The sequence below is a fragment of the Salvelinus sp. IW2-2015 genome, unplaced genomic scaffold (genome assembly GCF_002910315.2).
Source record: "Salvelinus sp. IW2-2015 unplaced genomic scaffold, ASM291031v2 Un_scaffold1031, whole genome shotgun sequence".
Lineage (NCBI taxonomy): Eukaryota > Metazoa > Chordata > Actinopteri > Salmoniformes > Salmonidae > Salvelinus > Salvelinus sp. IW2-2015.
The window spans coordinates 17,142-35,754 of NW_019942695.1; the positions used below are offsets into that span (position 1 = coordinate 17,142).

At 43.8% G+C, this 18,613-nt stretch overlaps 1 protein-coding gene across 1 annotated transcript in view; it reads left to right on the plus strand.

Moving 5' to 3' along the window:
- Positions 1 to 17,259: 17,259 nt before the first annotated feature.
- The window catches only part of LOC112069503 (RNA binding protein fox-1 homolog 3-like), a 188,597-nt gene continuing 187,243 nt past the window's right edge, over positions 17,260 to 18,613 (plus strand). Inside the window, 1 exon segment of the mRNA XM_024136846.2 lies at positions 17,260 to 17,343. The gene's annotated coding sequence lies outside the window, so the exon portion shown is untranslated.

Sequence of the window (18,613 nt, forward strand, 5' to 3'; positions counted from 1 at the left end):
CCACAATCACCCGATCTCAACCCAATTGAAATGGTTTGGGATGAGTTGGACCGCAAGTTCAAGAGCGCATTTTTCACTGGCTGTCCACTGGTTTCAAAAACAATGATTGATATGCAGCTTAAATTTCTTTAATTCAATCATTATTGAGTTCAAATACACATTTAGATTTGTGAACAGCCAACCACAACAACCACAATCCGTAAGGCGTAAATAGCTAAAACAGTGTGATTCATCAATGTATGTAGATAACAATAAGTGATATCCGTATCGCCGTGTGATCCATCAATGTATGTAGATAACAATAAGTGATATCCGTATCGCCATAGACTACATCACTTTTGTCATCCTTACCTCCAAGCGTTTATTCAAATTGGATAATCTTTGGATGCTGACAGCAGTCGTACCATTGGAAGACATGGCTTGGACTGTAGCCCACAAAAGCCTATTCCTGCTCTTTTCCCGCAATCCATAAAACCCATTTGGTGTGTTATCATAGTGGTCTCTGGCTTGTGGTCAGACTCGCTCAGGTGGAACAAACTTGCGCCTTTTTTCAATGTTGATTTGAATTTCATTGAGAAATCAGAGAAGTGTCAAAGATTTTTTTCCGTTAACCTCCTTTCTGAATTTAAAAGTAATCCTCAGAGTAATCATATCGTTTTCAAAAGTATTTGTAATCTGATTACAATATTTTTGCTGGTAACGGATTACCGTTACCGTGTTTTTGTAATCCCTTACATGTTGAATTTGTTACTCCCCAACCCTGTACGTGTGTCTATGTGTGCGTGCGTGATGCGTACGTGTGGTGTGTGTGTGCGTATGTGAATGTGGGGGAACGTTGTGCGACATTAGTATTCAGCCAACATCACAGGGGTCATGTGCTCTACGCCCTGTTCTCTCCCAGCAGTACCTTTCCCAGCTACCCCCTTCTCCTCCCCCTGCCCCCACTCCCCTCTCTCCATTTTGTGGGCTGCTGCAGGGCTTTAACTAGAACCAAGGGGAACAAATACAAATAGATGGGCAAAGTTGTGGGACGTGAGACCTGGGGGACACACTGTACAGATATACAGCGGTCCCTCTCGTCAAAGGATATCATCCTGGCCCTCAGATCACAGCTGTAATTCAATTGGGGATAGACAAGAGCAGGATTTCCTTGATGCTTTTTCCCCCTTTTCTATAAACGGGCTGTCTGCCTGTCAGCATTGATAAGGCAAGCTCATGCACGCTGCGGCTAACTCTCCCCAACCCGGCAGCCATACTCCATAGCGCTACACCGTTGAGTAGCTTCTCCATGATTTACTGTATGCCTGTCTGCCCATCCCCACCTTTTCATTGGTGCCCCTCTGGAGGACTGGGCTGCCTTTCTCTCATTCTGTCTCTATTATGTTTTTTTTCTGTTGGACTATCTGACTATTGTCCATCTGATATGTATGTGTGTCTACAGCTATCTGTCTAATCTGTGGAGATGGTTGATGGAATAGGAGCTGATAGGGGAGTGGCTACTGTTCTCTCTCTGTTTCTCCCTTCTCTCCCTCGCCATTCTTTGTCTCTATCTCTGTTTGACTGGAGCCATCCACAGTCGAAGGGCCGCTGATGCTTGGTCAGTCTGGTTATGTGAGGCCGTAGACTACATCAATGCCCAGGCATACTCCAATGTGGTGGGCAGTGGGAACCATTCATATCTCAGGTTGTATAACAAGGAACCTACAGTATATGGATGTACTGGCTGACAGGTTTGATAGACCATAGCCTCACATGCACCTTACTTCATTTTGAAGATTGGCTCTTGGGAGCTTCATTTGTAAGATCATACTCTTGACTTTTTGACAGTATTCACATTGCTTGTCAAATTRCTTACTGCCTGTAGGAAACAGCATTATATCACACAGTTGTTAAAAAATAACTATATACACCTACCTATTGAAAAAATGTGTATGAATTATCAAGGACTGTAGAGAGAGAGTAGGAGCGAGAGAGTGAAAGAGAGAGGGAGTAAGCGAGAGGAGAGAGAGAGTGAGAGAATGATAGAATGCATCAGCATGGTGAGGTAGCTAATGCTTCATAAGATTGGCAGTAAAGTGTGCCTTTGGATGGCGGGCTGACTTTAGTGTGTGCATTACTGAGCCGCATAAATCTGGGTGCCCCCGCTTTGCCTGCCTTCCTGGGTTTGCCTTTAATTACCTGAGCTAGCCTGCCCGGCCTGCGCACCGCTCCTAGCTAGCGCTCAGCTCTGCTCACCACCAGGCAGCACTTCCCTAATGGGGCTGCCTCACTCGGGCATCACTCTCACTCACTCTGGCCAGCTGGCAGGATGGCCTGGGGGGGAAGCCTGGCCTTCTATTATGACTGGAAGTCTCCATCGTAACTCACACCTGTAGGTCCCCATGTTATGTATGTGTGGCTCTCTCTCTATCCGTATGAGTCTCCATAATAACTATGGTATAAGGGAGTCGTACCCGGCTCCACGAGGGGGCAAATCGGGCTTAGCACCCTCAGTTCAAACCTGAGCCTCTTCAGTTTTAGTTTTGTGCCTATATAAAAATAGAAAAAGTAAAAATGATTGAGTGACAGGTTAGCTTAAAATCTGTATCTCAACTGCTCTGTCAGCACAATGGGTGTGTGTAGGAGGCAGTGGCGGTCGGTGCCGTTTAAGATGGCCTTATTTCTATAACAGCATATTGGATGACTGTCATTCATACTCCAGTCACTCAGCTCAATGTAACATCGATAGGTTTAGGCTACTACATGATACTAATATTTTCCTTGTGCCCATCATGATGTTGCTATAACCTAGCCTATGAATGAAAGTTTACAACGTTGATGCACAGGTCGAGAGAATCAAGGTGTACAGTTTACATTCAGCAGCAAGCAGTTTAGCAGTTACCCTGGCGGGCCTCAGTGGCAATACATTACATTGTCTTTCTCTCTCTACTTTCTCTTTGAGTCAGCTACTCACCCCATTTTATGCACTGCAGTGCTAGCTAGCTGTAGCTTATGATTCCAGTACTAGATTCATTCTCTGATCCTTTGTTGGTGGACAACATGTCAGTTCATGCTGCAAGATTACTGTGCAAATCTATGGAAGGGGATGAGAACCATGAGCCTCTTAGGTTTTTTATTGAGGAGGAGAGGAGGACAGAAGCTAGCTGTTCTCCGGCTACACCACAGTGCTATCCTACAGAGTGCTGCTGAGGCTACTGTAGATCTTCATCACATAACAGTGTGTTTTAATCATGTAATGTTCTTCGTCGGGCGAAAGAGAGGAGGACCAAAATGCAGCGTCATGATTATCCATTTTAATTGAATACTTTAACAACGAACAAAAACAATAAACCGACAAAATGAACGAAGACGAAACAGTCCCGTAACATGAACAAAAACACAGGAACACAGTAACAGGAACAATCACCCACAACCCACAATACAAAACAGGCTACCTAAATATGGTTCCCAATCAGAGACAATGACTAACACCTGCCTCTGATAGAGAACCATATCAGGCCAAACACATAGAAACAGACAAACTAGACATACAACATAGAATGCCCACTAAGATCACACCCTGACCAAACAAAACATAGAAGTGGAGGCGCACTACAGGTCTCGAGCACCGAGCCTGCCCAACCCTACCTGGCTGAATGCTCACCGTAGCCATGCCAGTGCGGCGAGGTGGAATAGGCCGCACTGGGCTATGCACACGTACTGGAGACACCATGCATAGGGCTGGTGCCATGTACACTGGCCCGAGGAGACGCACTGGAGACCAGATGCGTAGAGCCGGCTTCATGGCACCTGGCTCGATGCCCACTCTAGCCCGGCCGATACGAGGCGCTGCTCCTTACCGCAACGGGCTATGCACACGTACTGGAGACACCGTGTGTATCTCCGCATAACACGGTGCCTGCCCGGACCATCTCTCTCCACTGTAAGTACGGGGAGTTGGCTCAGGTCTCCTACCTGACTTAGCTACACTCCCCGTGTGCCACCCCGCAATACATTTTTGGGGCTGCCTCTCGGGCTTCCTAGCCAGCTGTGTTCCTTCGTAACGCCGGTTCTCTTTTCCTACTGCGTCCGTTCTCCTGGCTGCCTCCACCTGTTCCCATGGAAGGCGATCCCTTCCAGCCAGAATCTACTCCCATGTGTAACATCCCTTGCCGTCTAGAATGTCCTCCCATGTCCATTCCTCTCGAGATTTCGGCCGCTGCTGCTGCTGCTGCTGCTGCCCGTAACCACGCTGCTTGGTCCTTTGGTGGTGGGTGATTCTGTAACCCACAACCCACAATACAAAACAGGCTACCTAAATATGGTTCCCAATCAGAGACAACGACTAACACCTGCCTCTGATTGAGAACCATATCAGGCCAAACACATAGAAACAGACAAACTAGACATACAACATAGAATGCCCACTCAGATCACACCCTGACCAAACAAAACATAGAAACATACAAAGCAAGGGCGTGACAAATCAATTATTTTGTATTTACGTATCGGCCTCAAGGCCTTCGTCTGAACTCAAGGCCTTGAGGCCGATACGTAAAGCTTAATAAAGAGCAGTGATACTAGCAAGAACAGTGTGCAGGTTTCTGCTTTTTCTCATCTTATTTAACTGTTACCATGCACCTGCAACAAAGATAGCTCAGATGTTTGAGTGCCTTTTGAATTTTGAATCAATTATTTGGTGACGTGAATATATTTAGTATAGTTTTATCTAAAAAGGATAACTTTTTTAATGTTTCACTATTTTTATTTTTATGAAATTCACTGAGGAGGATGRTCCTCCCCTGCCTCCTCTGAGGAGCCTCCACTGGTAGGGAGGCTATGGAAAGCCATTGGGGCGCAGGTTTTCCGTTAGCCGGTATTTGCCAGCATTCTGCAGATTAAATAAATAAAAAGACGATAAAAAAATGTTTTAGCTGTCCAAATTGTCACGGTTGCCCTGCTGCTGAGGACAGAGACAAAGTGAGAGAGGAGCATTGGCCTAGGCTACTGTTGATTGCGAAGATGGAGACCTTTTTCGTTGAAGTAAAATGRAAGTTAGAGAGTATGCCTCAAGGCAGAAAATCCCACAAGGCAGGGCTCCAGACTGCGACCATTTAGTCACATTTTTCAACCTTTTGACAGCTGGCTGTGGGAGTTAAAAAATGTATTGGTTGCATCAGTGTGGGCTGCACATTCATTCACCTTACTAAAAACGTCCTATTTTTTAGGAGGATTAAACCATGATTTGGTCAAACAGTAAAGTACATTATCCTCATGACTCCTGTAATGAAAGTGTCTGACTCTTGTACCTGCTTTGATGGGGCCTGCTGCTGTGTAAAGTGAGCCACTTGAAAAGTGTTCTGATTGTAAACAATTTTAAAATCTAAATGTACCTTTAGATTAATACATGGCTACAATGAGTGGGTATAATGTTTAGAGTTAGTGAGCTAGCAAATGTTTCGAGTTTCCACTTACTCAGGTGGGGAGTTAGCCCCAAATAAATGAGTCTATGATATTAGAGCACATAAAGATGCAGGCAAATTTATATTGGGAAAAAAATATGTTTTTTTGTTGAGAGAATGCCAAGAGTGTGCAAAGCTATCATCAAGGCAAAGGGTGGCTACTTTGAAGAATCTCAAATATACAATATATTTTGATTTGTTTTACACTTTTACACTTTTTAGTTACTACGTGATTCCATATGTGTTATTTCATAGTTTTGATACCTTCACTATTATTCCACAATGTAGAAAATTGTAAAAATAATGAAAAGCCCTTAAATGAGTAGGTGGGTCTAAACGTTTGACTGGCACTGTATATATTTTCATAATAATACAGTGGATGCCTAAGACAATAGGCCTATGCATGCAATGCCCTAATGTATTTAGTGTTCAAATCTCCAAACTGTGAGGTCGACAATTATTGTTTTAGAAAAGAAAAAACAACAATACAATATAAAACAACAATATAAAGTTTTGCATATACTACAGATCGAAACACAAGGAATAGTGTTTTTGTAGTTAGTTATAGGCTGTTTTTAAGGACATGTAAATGTGACTCTTCTGAAAAGGTAAGAATCAATCTAGCTGGTTGTTTTTTAATTAAAATCTTGTAGGGCGCTGTCCATGGTGCTGATAGAGCGTAGTGGAGATTTCGCACCAACCTGTCATTTCTTGGTCAAAAGCATTTGAACTTCTATGTTTATTGTGGTATAGCGTGATATAAGCAAAATTCAATATAATTCCAATCAAGACCCCAAATGACGTACCCAAAATATAGCTACAGTGGGGCAAAAAAGTATTTAGTCAGCCACCAATTGTGCAAGTTCTCCCACTTAAGAAGATGAGAGAGGCCTGTAATTTTCATCATAGGTACACTTCAACTATGACAGACAAAGGAGAAAAAAATATCCAGAAAATCACATTGTAGGATTTTTTATGAATTTATTTGCAAATTATGGTGGAAAATAAGTATTTGGTCAGTAACAAAAGTTATCTCAATACTTTATTATATACCCTTTGTTTGCAATGACAGAAGTCAAACGTTTTTCGTAAGTCTTCACAAGGTTTTCACACACTGTTGCTGGTATTTTGGCCCATTCCTCCATGCAGATCTCCTCTAAAGCAGATGTTTTGGGGCTGTTGCTGGGCAACACAGACTTTCAACTCCCTCCAAAGATTTTCTATGGGGTTGAGATCTGGAGATGGCTAGGCACTCCAGGACCTTGAAATGCTTCTTACGAAGCCACTCCTTCGTTGCCGGGCGGTGTGTTTGGGATCATTGTCATGCTGAAACAGCCACGTTTCATCTTCAATGCCCTTGCTGATGGAAGGAGGTTTTCACTCAAATCTCATATACATGGCCCCATTCATTCTTTCCTTTACACGGATCAGTCGTCCTGGTCCCTTTGCAGAAAAACAGCCCCAAAACATGATGTTTCCACCCCCATGCTTCACAATAGGTATGGTGTTCTTTTGATGCAACTCAGCATTCTTTGTCCTCAAACACGACGAGTTAGTTTTTACCAAAAGTTATATTTTGGTTTCATCTGACCATATGACATTCTCCCAATCTTCTTCTGGATCATCAAATGCTCTCTAGCAAACTTCAGACGGGCCTGGACATGTACTGGCTTAAGCAGGGGGACACGTCTGGCACTGCAGGATTTGAGTCCCTGGCGGCGTAGTGTGTTACTGATGGTAGGCTTTGTTACTTTGGTCCAGCTCTCTGCAGGTCATTCACTAGGTCCCCCGTTGTGGTTCTGGGATTTTTGCTCACCCGTTCTTGTGATCATTTTGACCCCACGGGGTGAGATCTGCGTGGAGCCCAGATCGAGAGAGATATCAGTGGTCTTGTATGTCTTCCATTTCCTAACATTGCTCCCACAGTTGATTTCTTCAAACCAATGCTTACCTATTGCAGATTCAGTCTTCCCAGCCTGGTGCAGGTCTACAATTTTGTTTCTGGTGTCCTTTGACAGCTTTTTGGTCTTGGCCATAGCGGAGTTTGGAGTGTGACTTTTTGAGTTGTGGACAGGTGTCTTTAATACTGATAACAAGTTCAAACAGGTGCCATTAATACAGGTAACGAGTGGAGGACAGAGGAGCCTCTTAAAGAAGAAGTTACAGGTCTGTGAGAGCCAAATCTGACTGTGTTTAGGTACCAATATTAATTTTCCACCATAATTTGCAAATAAAATCATTACAAATCCTACAATGTGATTTTCTGGATTTTTTTTTCTCATTTTGTCTGTCATAGTTGAAGTGTACCTATGATGAAAATTACAGGCCTCTCTCATCTTTTTAAGTGGGAGAACTTGCACAATTGGTGGCTGACTAAATACTTTTTTGCCCCACTGTACGTATCGGTATGTTTCATCATAGAAATACATTCTATTATTGTTTTCTTGGTAGCCTATTGGTTTTTGTAGTTGTAAATGGAACTGTACGTATTGGAAACGTTTGTAACGGAATTCTTTGTCCTCCTCCGACGAGGAGTAAGAAATGTCGGACCAAGATGCAGCGTGGTGAGTATCCATTTTAATATGAATACTTGAAACAAACAAAATAACGAATAAACGAACGAAGACGAAACAGTCCCGTAAAGTGACAACACAAACACAGGAACACAGTAACAGGAACAATCACCCACAACCCACAATACAAAACAGGCTACCTAAATATGGTTCCCAATCAGAGACAACGACAAACACCTGCCTCTGATTGAGAACCATATCAGGCCAAACACATAGAAATAGACAAACTAGACATACAACATAGAATGCCCACTCAGATCACACCCTGACCAAACAAAACATAGAAACATACAAAGCAAACTATGATCAGGGCGTGACAACGTTTTCGAATTTGTCATGTCTGCTCCCGCTCTTCCCCCCCCCTGGCGCTTGAGGGCGCCAGGCTGCCCTGCATCACGCACTCCTTCCATCCATTACGCACACCTGCTTTTCCTCGTCACGCGCTTCAGCGATATTGGACTTCCCTGGACTCACTCATCACCTGTTGTTACCTCCCCTATATTTGTCAGTTCCCCAGATATGTTCCCCGCTTCTGCATTGATTGTCTTTTATTTGTGTTACCTGTTTGCTGACACTGTTCCTATCTCGATCCATGTCCCTTATTTAGTAAATGTTTTACTCCCCGTACCTGCTTCGTCTCTCCAGCGTCATTCCATGTGACAGAATTTGATTCAAAAACGTGCATTGTGCCGTATCACAACATGTTGCTGTACTCATGAGCTGCATGGTTTTCCATGTCGGAAGCGGGCCTATAGGCATATTTGTTTGGCAAGACAGCTGTGCCTGGCTGCATCTCACAGTAATAGGCTGTAGGCTGTTTTGGTTATCTGGATCTCCATTCACCTTTTCTTTACTGTGTTTGTTTACTAATGTAACTAGCCTAACTATAGATTGTGTCATGCCTTTATCCATCTGATATTTTGTTTACTAGGCCTACTTGGTACCGCTGTTTTGTTCTGTCCTCATTCGTTCACATTCGCGGTTTTGTCTGTAATTTTGTTTGCATGCATAAGCTACTACTTTCAGCATTTAGTTTGCATTGTTTTGGTAAGACAGCTGTGTGTCACATAGGCTGTTTGTAATAGATGAATTGCCCTATTATCTATCTTGTAGCCTATATTCATCACTAAAACGGCCCTGCTGTAGTGTGTAATGTGCTGTTCAGCAGAGATCGGCACGACATCTGTAGCCTACCTGTCATGGCATTTGAACGTTATGTTTATTGTGGTATAGCGTGATATAAGCAGAATTCAATATAATTGCAATGCAAGAACCCCCCAAAATTGTGCCCCCTCGCTGATTTCAACTACCCCCTTAGTCACTTTACCCTGGCGTCGGGTCTGAGTGGATTGGAGAGGTGGGGAGGGGGAGGTAAGGGCTTGTATGGGGACTTTAGATCTATGTATATTATATTCAGTGTGAGACGTRTGTTTTGAAAGGTATAAATTCCTTTTAGATCAACAGTGGCGGGTTCCGATGGTTTACAGTATGTCACGTTCAAAGACACAGCAACCAATGATCTGGAGCCATTAGCTTCCTGGTCTGTGGATTGTCCTTGGGGTTTTTCTGTCAATGATTGACAGTGCATGACAGTTTCGCCAATTGTCATGTTCACGGTGCCTCTCCTTCTCTTTATAATGTGGAGCCTAACAATGTGCCAAGAAGTAAAATAGAGACTAAAATACATCAGCGCAATCCCTTTGTTTSAGCCCRTAAGAAGCCGTCTCACGGCGCTTCGCATGAGCTCCTTGTGTCTCCACCGTCTTGAATGACTCACACTGACCTTGGAGATTATTGCTATACTAGACAGAAAAAATGCTATATGTTTGTCAAGAGCTGTCTGTCATCAATGAGCTTTTGTGTTGAGTATCGATCGCCTCCTCGGCAGGACACAGAGGTTGATGGATGCACAGCAAACAGACTCTGCATCGCCAGCAAGCAGCAGCAAGCCTCCCCTCCCTCCCTCCCCTCCCCGACCGGCCCAGCCAAGGGGTCTCATGATGGGATGTCAAGACAGGGCAACATCCCCCCTCCTCACCCTCTCCCATACCCCAGACCCCCGTCCCTCCACCCTCTCCCCTATTCCTGTTTATTCTGGAGCTCTCTCCATCTTCAGTCTCCGTCCGTGGCGTAGCTATAGCCAGGGCACCAAGCCGCGCAGCCGTTCATTAGCARACATGGAGTGGATTACTGTAGGTTAGTGCCGCTCCTCCCGTGCCGATAACCCAGCCTGATTGCTTTGTAAACGGCAGAGTCGCTAACAAGAGTTCCACCACTGTATCTGCGGCGCACATATAAAGATAACAATACAATTCCCCTATCAGTTGACCTGGTTTCTCTTCMGTTAGTAAGCTTCTGCCTCTGGAGTGCAATTGAGTGGGCCATGGTCTTTATAAAGCCGATACTAGACAACACGAATGTGGAACACGATGTGAGAGCCATCATCCCTGGTGGTTCTTTTTTATTTTTCAGGAAGGAACGACTGCTGCGGCACTGTAGCAATCACAGTTTGTCTTCGGTACAAGTGAGAATGGCAATAATGCTAGTTTGGATGAATTTACCCACAAAATAGGTCAAAATATGATTTATTCTATCGTTATTAAGAAAATAATCTATGCCAGAAATCTGAAAAAATATCATCAGGCGTGCTTTGTTTTGTCCCTTGACCTGATTTGACCCTGTATGGCTCCCTCCCTCGCTGCACAACATGGATATGCTATGAGGTCAGGCTAATCGATCTGCTTTGATATTTTATAGACCCCCCACCTCCTCCTCCTCCACCTCCCCCACTGTGTGAGCTGCTGCTCGAGTATTTCCTCAGTGCAGGATTACTGATGCTATCCACCTTTTGCCACGAGGACTTTTAAACAGACACTTGTCATCAGCCCCTGACCAAGGACATAAATAGATSAAATAGGCTGTGTTTACACAGGTAACCCAATTCTGATCTTCTTTTCACTAATTGGTCTTTTGACTAATCAGATCAGCTCTGAAAAATRTCTGATGTGAAAAGATCTGATGTGAATTAATTGAATTATTAATTGATGTGAAAAATACATGCATTTGTTTACATAGCCATCATTCTGTAATTTATCCATCAATTAATACAGAGCATCTGGGTGAGGAATACATCTGGCATAATATTCACCACAGCTCAAGTAATTCAAACAGCCCTACTGGGCATTTCACCCAGATACTGGATCCAAAATGATAAAACAATGTCAGCGTTTGCAGACTCAATAACACTTAGAGGGATATAGGAAAAGAAGTGTGCCATACATGGCAGAAAAGTCTGGCAGATTACAGGAGATTTGCTGGCCCTCRGGACTTCTCACTCAACTGATGTTGACAAAGCAGAGCCGATGTAGGTTGAGTGGGGAAAAATCTATTGGAAAGAGAAAGCATTCAAGTATGCAGGCCTGTATATGATAGCATTTGATATGTGCTCTTTGTGGGGGTTTTCTCGCTCCCCTGCCAAGGGTTGTGTAGCCATAAATTATTCAACAGTCAAATCCAGAAATCTACTAAATAAAATCATTTRTTTCCCCAAACTGTACTTCACAAAAAGGTTGTTTATAACGTTGTTTATAACGATGGTAAACCACGTCTCTCAGTGCTGCTAGCAATCAATAGTCTGATGCAATCCTAAAGGCCCTTCATCATAACKCCATTCTACTGAGTGGACCAGTCCACCTTAACACAGGCTACAGTGGAGACATAGAGACATATGTGCTGCATCTCCATCCACTGTTGTCTCTCCCAGTTCTCTCCAATTTCCAGGAGCTCAAGAATTCTCCTGTAGTTTTRAATAAAACATTTTTAAAAAGCTCCCACAAATGTGAATGCTTGTCAAATATTTCATGCTCTATAGTTTCAATTTAATAGCTAATTTATTTATTGATTAATTTTATTGTTGGCTGCCAAGTAAATTCTTATCCTCAGATGACGAAGGCTGATGAAGATGATGGTGATGACGTCAGTAATAGTTTTGAAGGCTACTAAAGAAATAACAGTTCCAGTGCTGATGACACTGATGTCATCCGCCATCAGAGGCTCTCCTCCTCCTCCTCCTCCTCCTCCTCCTCCCCAGATCCAGTGCTCTTCATCAGCTGTGTCTGTGTCTGGGTCTGGGTCTGGGTCTGGGTCTCGGTCTGTGTCTGGGTCTGTGTCTGGGTCTGGGTCTGTGTCTGGGTCTGGGGCCCAGGCTTGTTATTAGTGCTGTGAATACCTTCCTTCCTGCCTGCAGCCAGATATGGCTGGTGCTTGTGCTACAGCCTTATTCATCTCCATACTGGAAGTCAACAGGCCTCTGCTCTAATGGGGAATGATTAAAGAGTAGAGGAGCCAGTAGAACTCACTCAGCGAAAGTTCAGAAAGTGCAGCCAGTCCGTGACTGAACATGGCTCCATTCATAATGCACAAGGACAGGAGAAGAGAGAAGTTGGAGGGAGGGGAAAGGAGAGGAGGGGAGAAGGGGTGAGAGGAGAGGAGAATGGGAGGAGGGGAGAGTAGCGCAGAGGAGGGCAGAGGAGGAGAAGGGGTGAGAGGAGAGGAGAGGATGGAGAGGGAGGAGAGGAGAGGAGAGAACTGTAGAGGACGGGAGAGGAATGGATTGTAGAGGACGGGAGAGGAATGGATTGTAGAGGACGGGAGAGGAATGGATGTAGAGGACGGAGAGGAGAGGATTGTAGAGACGGGAGAGGAGAGGAGAGAAGAGGAGAGTAGAGGAGAGAGAGGAGAGTAGAGGAGAGGAGAGGAGAGGAGGGGAGAGGAGAGTAGAGTAAGGGAGAGTATAAGGAGAGGGAGAGGGAGGGAGAGGAGAGTAGAGGAGGGGAGAGGACGGGAGAGGAAGGAGATTAGAGGAGGGGGAGCAAAGGGGAAGGAAAAGAAAAGAAGCATTTATTGTGAGCTGGAGCTATCTGAGGAGAACACGCTACAACTGGAGCCTCCCTCCCTCCGCTGGCCCAACCACTCAATATGACACAATAACTACATTAGCTCTGTCAAAGTTCATAGGCGCTATGCAAGCTACAATATATGTGCCTATATATCTGCCTTTATTCGTTTTTTCTTTTTTATATGTTATGGTATTAAAATAATTGTTCACTTTGAATGTAATGACTCATCTATTAACAGGGCTGGTGTTATGAGAGGAGGGATACCTCAGGGACCTCGTTCTTTCTTCCTACTGCTGGGTTCCTGGAGGAGGGAGGGAGGGTGGCGGGAGGCCTGTGGTACAGTTTAGTACGTAGATAGGTTTCACTGTTAGGATCAGACCAGATCAGCCCTACAGCCTCAACAACAGGAGCCAACGTGGCTAATTTACATATATACCTCTGTGTTGAGCAGCTAAAATGGCAGGCAGAAAGAGAGAAAAAGATAGAACGAGTCACACTGGCTGACTGACTGGCTGACTGGCTGGCTGGCTATTCCAGCTACACTGATTTACAAGGTCTATCGTCAAACTCTATGTCTACCATAACGCCTCTGACTTTCATGGGCAGGYTTTTCTTTTCTCCCTGGTTTGCTGCATTTTGCATATGTGGCGGAGTATGTTGCGCTCAGGAAACATTTGTTATGATTTAAGAGGACCCTGCAGCAGTGTATACTGCACCTGTCACTATCTGATTATTTTATAGTCTGTGCATTGTTCTCTGGCATTTAATTAGTAATTACATGGTAACAATTTGCATTTTGTAATACTTATTTTATGTGATTGACATGAAAAAAGGAAAACATATTTTGTTTCAAATTCTCCAATGCATTGCTTTTGTTCTGAATCCAACTGTATTATTTTGGAGCAATTGTGTAGTGTACAGAGTAGACAAGCCTGTCTGTTTCAGCGTCAACCTTTTAACGTAGAATAGGGAAAGCACATTGGAGCAGAAATCTACTATTATCATTCTTTGAATATGTCCAGAGCAATACCATCATACGTCCGTCATTACCACAGGAGGACTATTTTATTACTCCAACGGATTCCATGCAAGGTTCATTCCCCACATTTTTATGCATCCATGGGCATAGCTCAGGMAGAACATAATCCGGAATGAGAAGGCTCTGTGGACTACAGTTCAAACAGGATAAAGCAATGACAAATTCTGGACCTGAGGACTCACGGAGAGCACGGAAAAAGGAGATTAAGAGGAACACCATTGTTTACCTCCTCCAAGGTGCAGGGTACTTTGTTGTTTATAAATGTTGCTAGCTCTTATTGGTTACCTYGCMGGCTTTTGGAATGAGGAAGGGGGAAAAGACTTGAGGAAGGACTCAGGAGGGGGTTYGATACAACTTTAATAATGCGTSGCAGGGGCTAAATGAGCCATTCTGCGGTACTCTAAGGCATCTCTCCCCCACCCATCCCCCCTCACGGTATCATGGCCTGAATTATTAAAAGTGTTGTTTGCCCTTATTGCATTGCAGCAATGTGCCTTGTCGCTAGAAACAAGGAGCTCTGAGCTGCATCACTCTGGAGCTCTGTGCTCCAGCTCCCCACCTTCATCTGCATTGTCAGGGAGCACATGTGAGAGCAGTGGCCAGGGAAGGACACACACACACACACACACACACACACACACACACACACACACACTCACTCATAAGCAGATAAACACTGCACATTTTGTTAATTAAAAAAATCTCATCCAACACCTAACTTATTGCAATAATTGACAGATACATTTTCTTTTTTTTTATACTTCATTCAATGCTTTGTATTGTGCTACAAATGACTACCACTACACTGCATGCACTGCTTATGGTTTGCAGTGAGAGGTACACATTTTTCGGGGATTTTTTTTAGGTCCTCATTTGGTGAAGTAAGCTACACATGGCTGATGCTGCTTGTAGTCTGACAGGGAAGTGTTGGGCTCCAAATCCCTCATGATGTCTTTCTGTGTGTGTGACTCTGAGATGAAAGGGGGAGTCACATACCGATCCAGAGGAGGATCGCGCCAGGCACACTCAGTCGAAGAGACGGCATCACTCACTTAATAAAACAACACCCACCACCCCATCACCATCACATGTGCCTTGTGATTTGGCCATTACGCTCTGTTAGAAGCTTCCTGTCAAATGCCCTGTTCTGATATGTAACAAAAACATATATAAAGATAGCGATGAAAAATGTCATTTGAAAGTCTGGATAATAACATTGTGGAGACCGACACCAATGATGTAGAAAGGATACAGGCTGCTACCCAACACAACCCCTCCCTGCCTGCCTCTCTCCTACCCCCCCACCTCATTCTCTACATTTCAATCACACAATTAATAATTAATCAGAGGTTGGCCTCGATAATGTTGAGTCTGCAGATAAGATAGAAGCACACAACTGCTGAGAGGACCTAACAGAAAAAAGACATTGGCACCAAAAACAGAATATCAACTCTTTAACACAGACGGACCAATAACCACATGTCACCAGATTAAAKAATGAACACATGTTATTAMATGGAAGAAATGCTCCACATGCTCTTTTTAAATAGTGGAACTATGAGTTGAAATCAAATGTTTTTTTAGCACCTTACTTTCTGGCTGCATTTCAGAGGCAGTTACAGAGAAGAATGTGACATAAACTGCCTCRAGCCTTCCTCTGTTTATGAATATGTAGCTAGAGGGATMCTGTATTGATTGCTTGATTGCTTGATTTTCCCTACACTTTAAATTCCTCTGTAGTGAAGTGGTGTCAGAACTGAGGAGAGAGCCAACACTCAGTCACAGGACCACAATGTCGTCTTCTTTCTTCTCAGAGAAGTATTACATCATCGTTCTGTACTCCAAAGGTATTACTGTAACATGTGTTGGAGACTGAGGCAGTTAAAGGTTGACTGTAGTAATAAGKGTTACTGTCAGTAACAGTAACCCTTTATCTCATGCTACATAGTGAAGTGCTATGTACTTATTTCCAATATGTCCACCCCATCCCCAGCACACTGTATTTAGGAAGAACATGACACTGTATCAGAGGATGATAGAAGCACTTGTGCTGCTACTCGCTGGGGAAGGTCCCTCTCTTAATTAGCAGTAGGAGCTCATTGACGCTGCTCCCGGCCTGCAGTGTATCTCTCTCTCTCTCTATCTCTCTCCTTCTCTCACTCACAGACACACACTTGGACACACACTCTTGAAAAAGAATGGGTGAAAAGAAATAGTGTGAACCCTGGATGGCAACAGCAAAGCAATCACAGCGTAGCAATGCCCCCCACGCCTGGCCCATTAATAACAGTAATACACACACCGCGCCCTAGCCACCTCCACCGCCAGCCGCCGAGAGCACCACTGACACTTTAATGTCCATTTTTTACTTTTGTTTTTAAATAATGCATGTGTTGCTTGTCAGCACTGCTTCCAGTTTCCCCCACCTCCCCTTTGCAGCATTCCTTTGTGCAGAAATGACAATGGGGACCTGCGTTCATCATACTTGGGGATGTGTACTAGTGTGTGTGTGTAAATCATATGTTGTGGGGACCTTAGTGTTAGTGTGTGGGCTGGCTCCTCAGCTGCTGCAGGGGCCTAACTAAGAGTGGTTCTCTCCTCTCCAGGCAGAAGCTCTTCATACACAGCAGCCGTGTAACTGTGGCCAGGGCTGGAGGAGGAGGGCTGGAGGAGGAGGGCTGAGGGCCGGGCTTACATGTCTCATACAGGGTTGCCAATGTTGTGGTCTGACTGTCCTCACATGGAGAGTGTGCTAATGGGGGTGGTAATGCGACTAAGGGGGGTGGAGGATGGAGGAAACGGGAGTTCGAGGGTCAAGGAGTTTGACTTTCTGTGTTGATGGAACAAGGACTAACCAGAGCTGTATGACATACTGTATGAGGCACAGTCATGGGTGGCTTTGTACAGACTTTCTCTRACAGATCTTTCCTTCAGCACACCTCTGATCGTTACACACTGATGTTATCACTGTAAGCATCTCATTAGGCTAGCTGGAGGTTCCATCATATGCAGTTGGAACACAGGTACTTGTGCTATCGATTTCACAGCAGCTACGTTTCCCTGTTCATCATAAACCTCTGAAATCAATATTCATAACAATCAATGTGGTGCTCTATTATATTTCTTATTTCTTTCTTTTATTTCAATTCMTGTGGCTGTGCAATGATTTCCTATGATTTAATTTTCCAATCTTGCTAATAAAGCCTAGTACATTGCTGGAGTATAGTGTAGTCCATTTGAATGACTCTGTGTTTTCTCTCCTCTCTGTTTGTGTCTCTGTAGGAAACACCTTGTGTAAATCAGGAAGCATTGCTGTCTTCGGGAACGTGGTGTACAGCGGGCTGCTCAACGAGCACCTCTGGCATTTAGGAGTTCCCCTCTTCACGAGACTGGTAAGAGCWGCTCTRGCCCCTCACATCACACTTACTTCTCACACTTACCTCCATTTTGTACTGAGCGCCTCACGTGGCTCYGTGGTGCAGCGGAGAATTCAGGTGGATGRATCTCTGCCTGCAGTCTCTTGTGGCTGGGTTTGATGCCCCTACTGTTGACATCTTGYTATCTGAAGTTGTTATATGTTCCACRATATGAAAGTCCTGCACAGTAAGTTTTAAGTCAAGGAATCMCCACCACATCTAAGCYATTTGTTGTATTTCATTCTTTTGAAAGGCTTTGGTTCCTCTAAAGGTTTGAGCTGAAGCTAAGAAAGCCCCATGTGAGTACAAGTGAAGACGTCAACAAAGTCTTCTACATTCTTCTCTGGCCCTAGATACAGAGGTGAAGGCATATGTGRTTCTTTTTTTCTCTGCCTTTGAGGTTCTTATAGAGAGAGAGTCTAGTTTCCTTTGGGAAAAGAGCATAACCAGCTAAATAATTCATGAAATGTAGTTTCATGCAGACAGCCTAAACGAAAATTACAAGATTATAATTAAGGGCTTGAGAGTACAAGTTGATACTTGGGTTAAGAATTAATGCTAAGTATTTACCCTTTCTGTCAAAAGGAAATTTCATGTTGGTTTAGACTTGGATATAATAATACTTTGGAATCGGCTGATGTCAGTTGGCATACAGGCTTTCAGTAATGTCACACAGGGATAAGAAATGTTGACAAATTCAGGATGGGTAACTTGTTATAAGTTAATTGATTTTCTGTTCATTTTCAACGTTATTATGTATCTTTACAATTGGATAGATCTATCATGCTTCTGTCAGTTAAGAACCATGACTGTATATGAATCGGCTTGTTTCTGTTACCAAAATGGCACGAATCCAAAACTGTGGAAGTGAGGAATTCTAGAGCCATCCTCATGAGAGAACTATGAACCAAATATTGTGGCTCCAGGGCAAACACAATGCTGGAGATTATTTTCTCTCCAAGTGTGTTTCCAACAGTTTGCTACACCATGTGTCCATTTGACATCCTATCGTCTGTATGGGTGTGGTCCTATGTGGTCACTACGAGAAGTCAGCATGGTATGTAAAAAGTTACAACAAGAAATTAGGGTACATAAAAAGGGATGTTGTAGAAAAAAAAGTTTACAGTATAGAAATACGTTTCCTGCAACTTTGCTGATAGGAATATCAAAATATGTCCAGCGAGAGAGCGCGAGAGCGGACACGCATTCACAGATACAAAAACACAAACACAACAATATAACACCA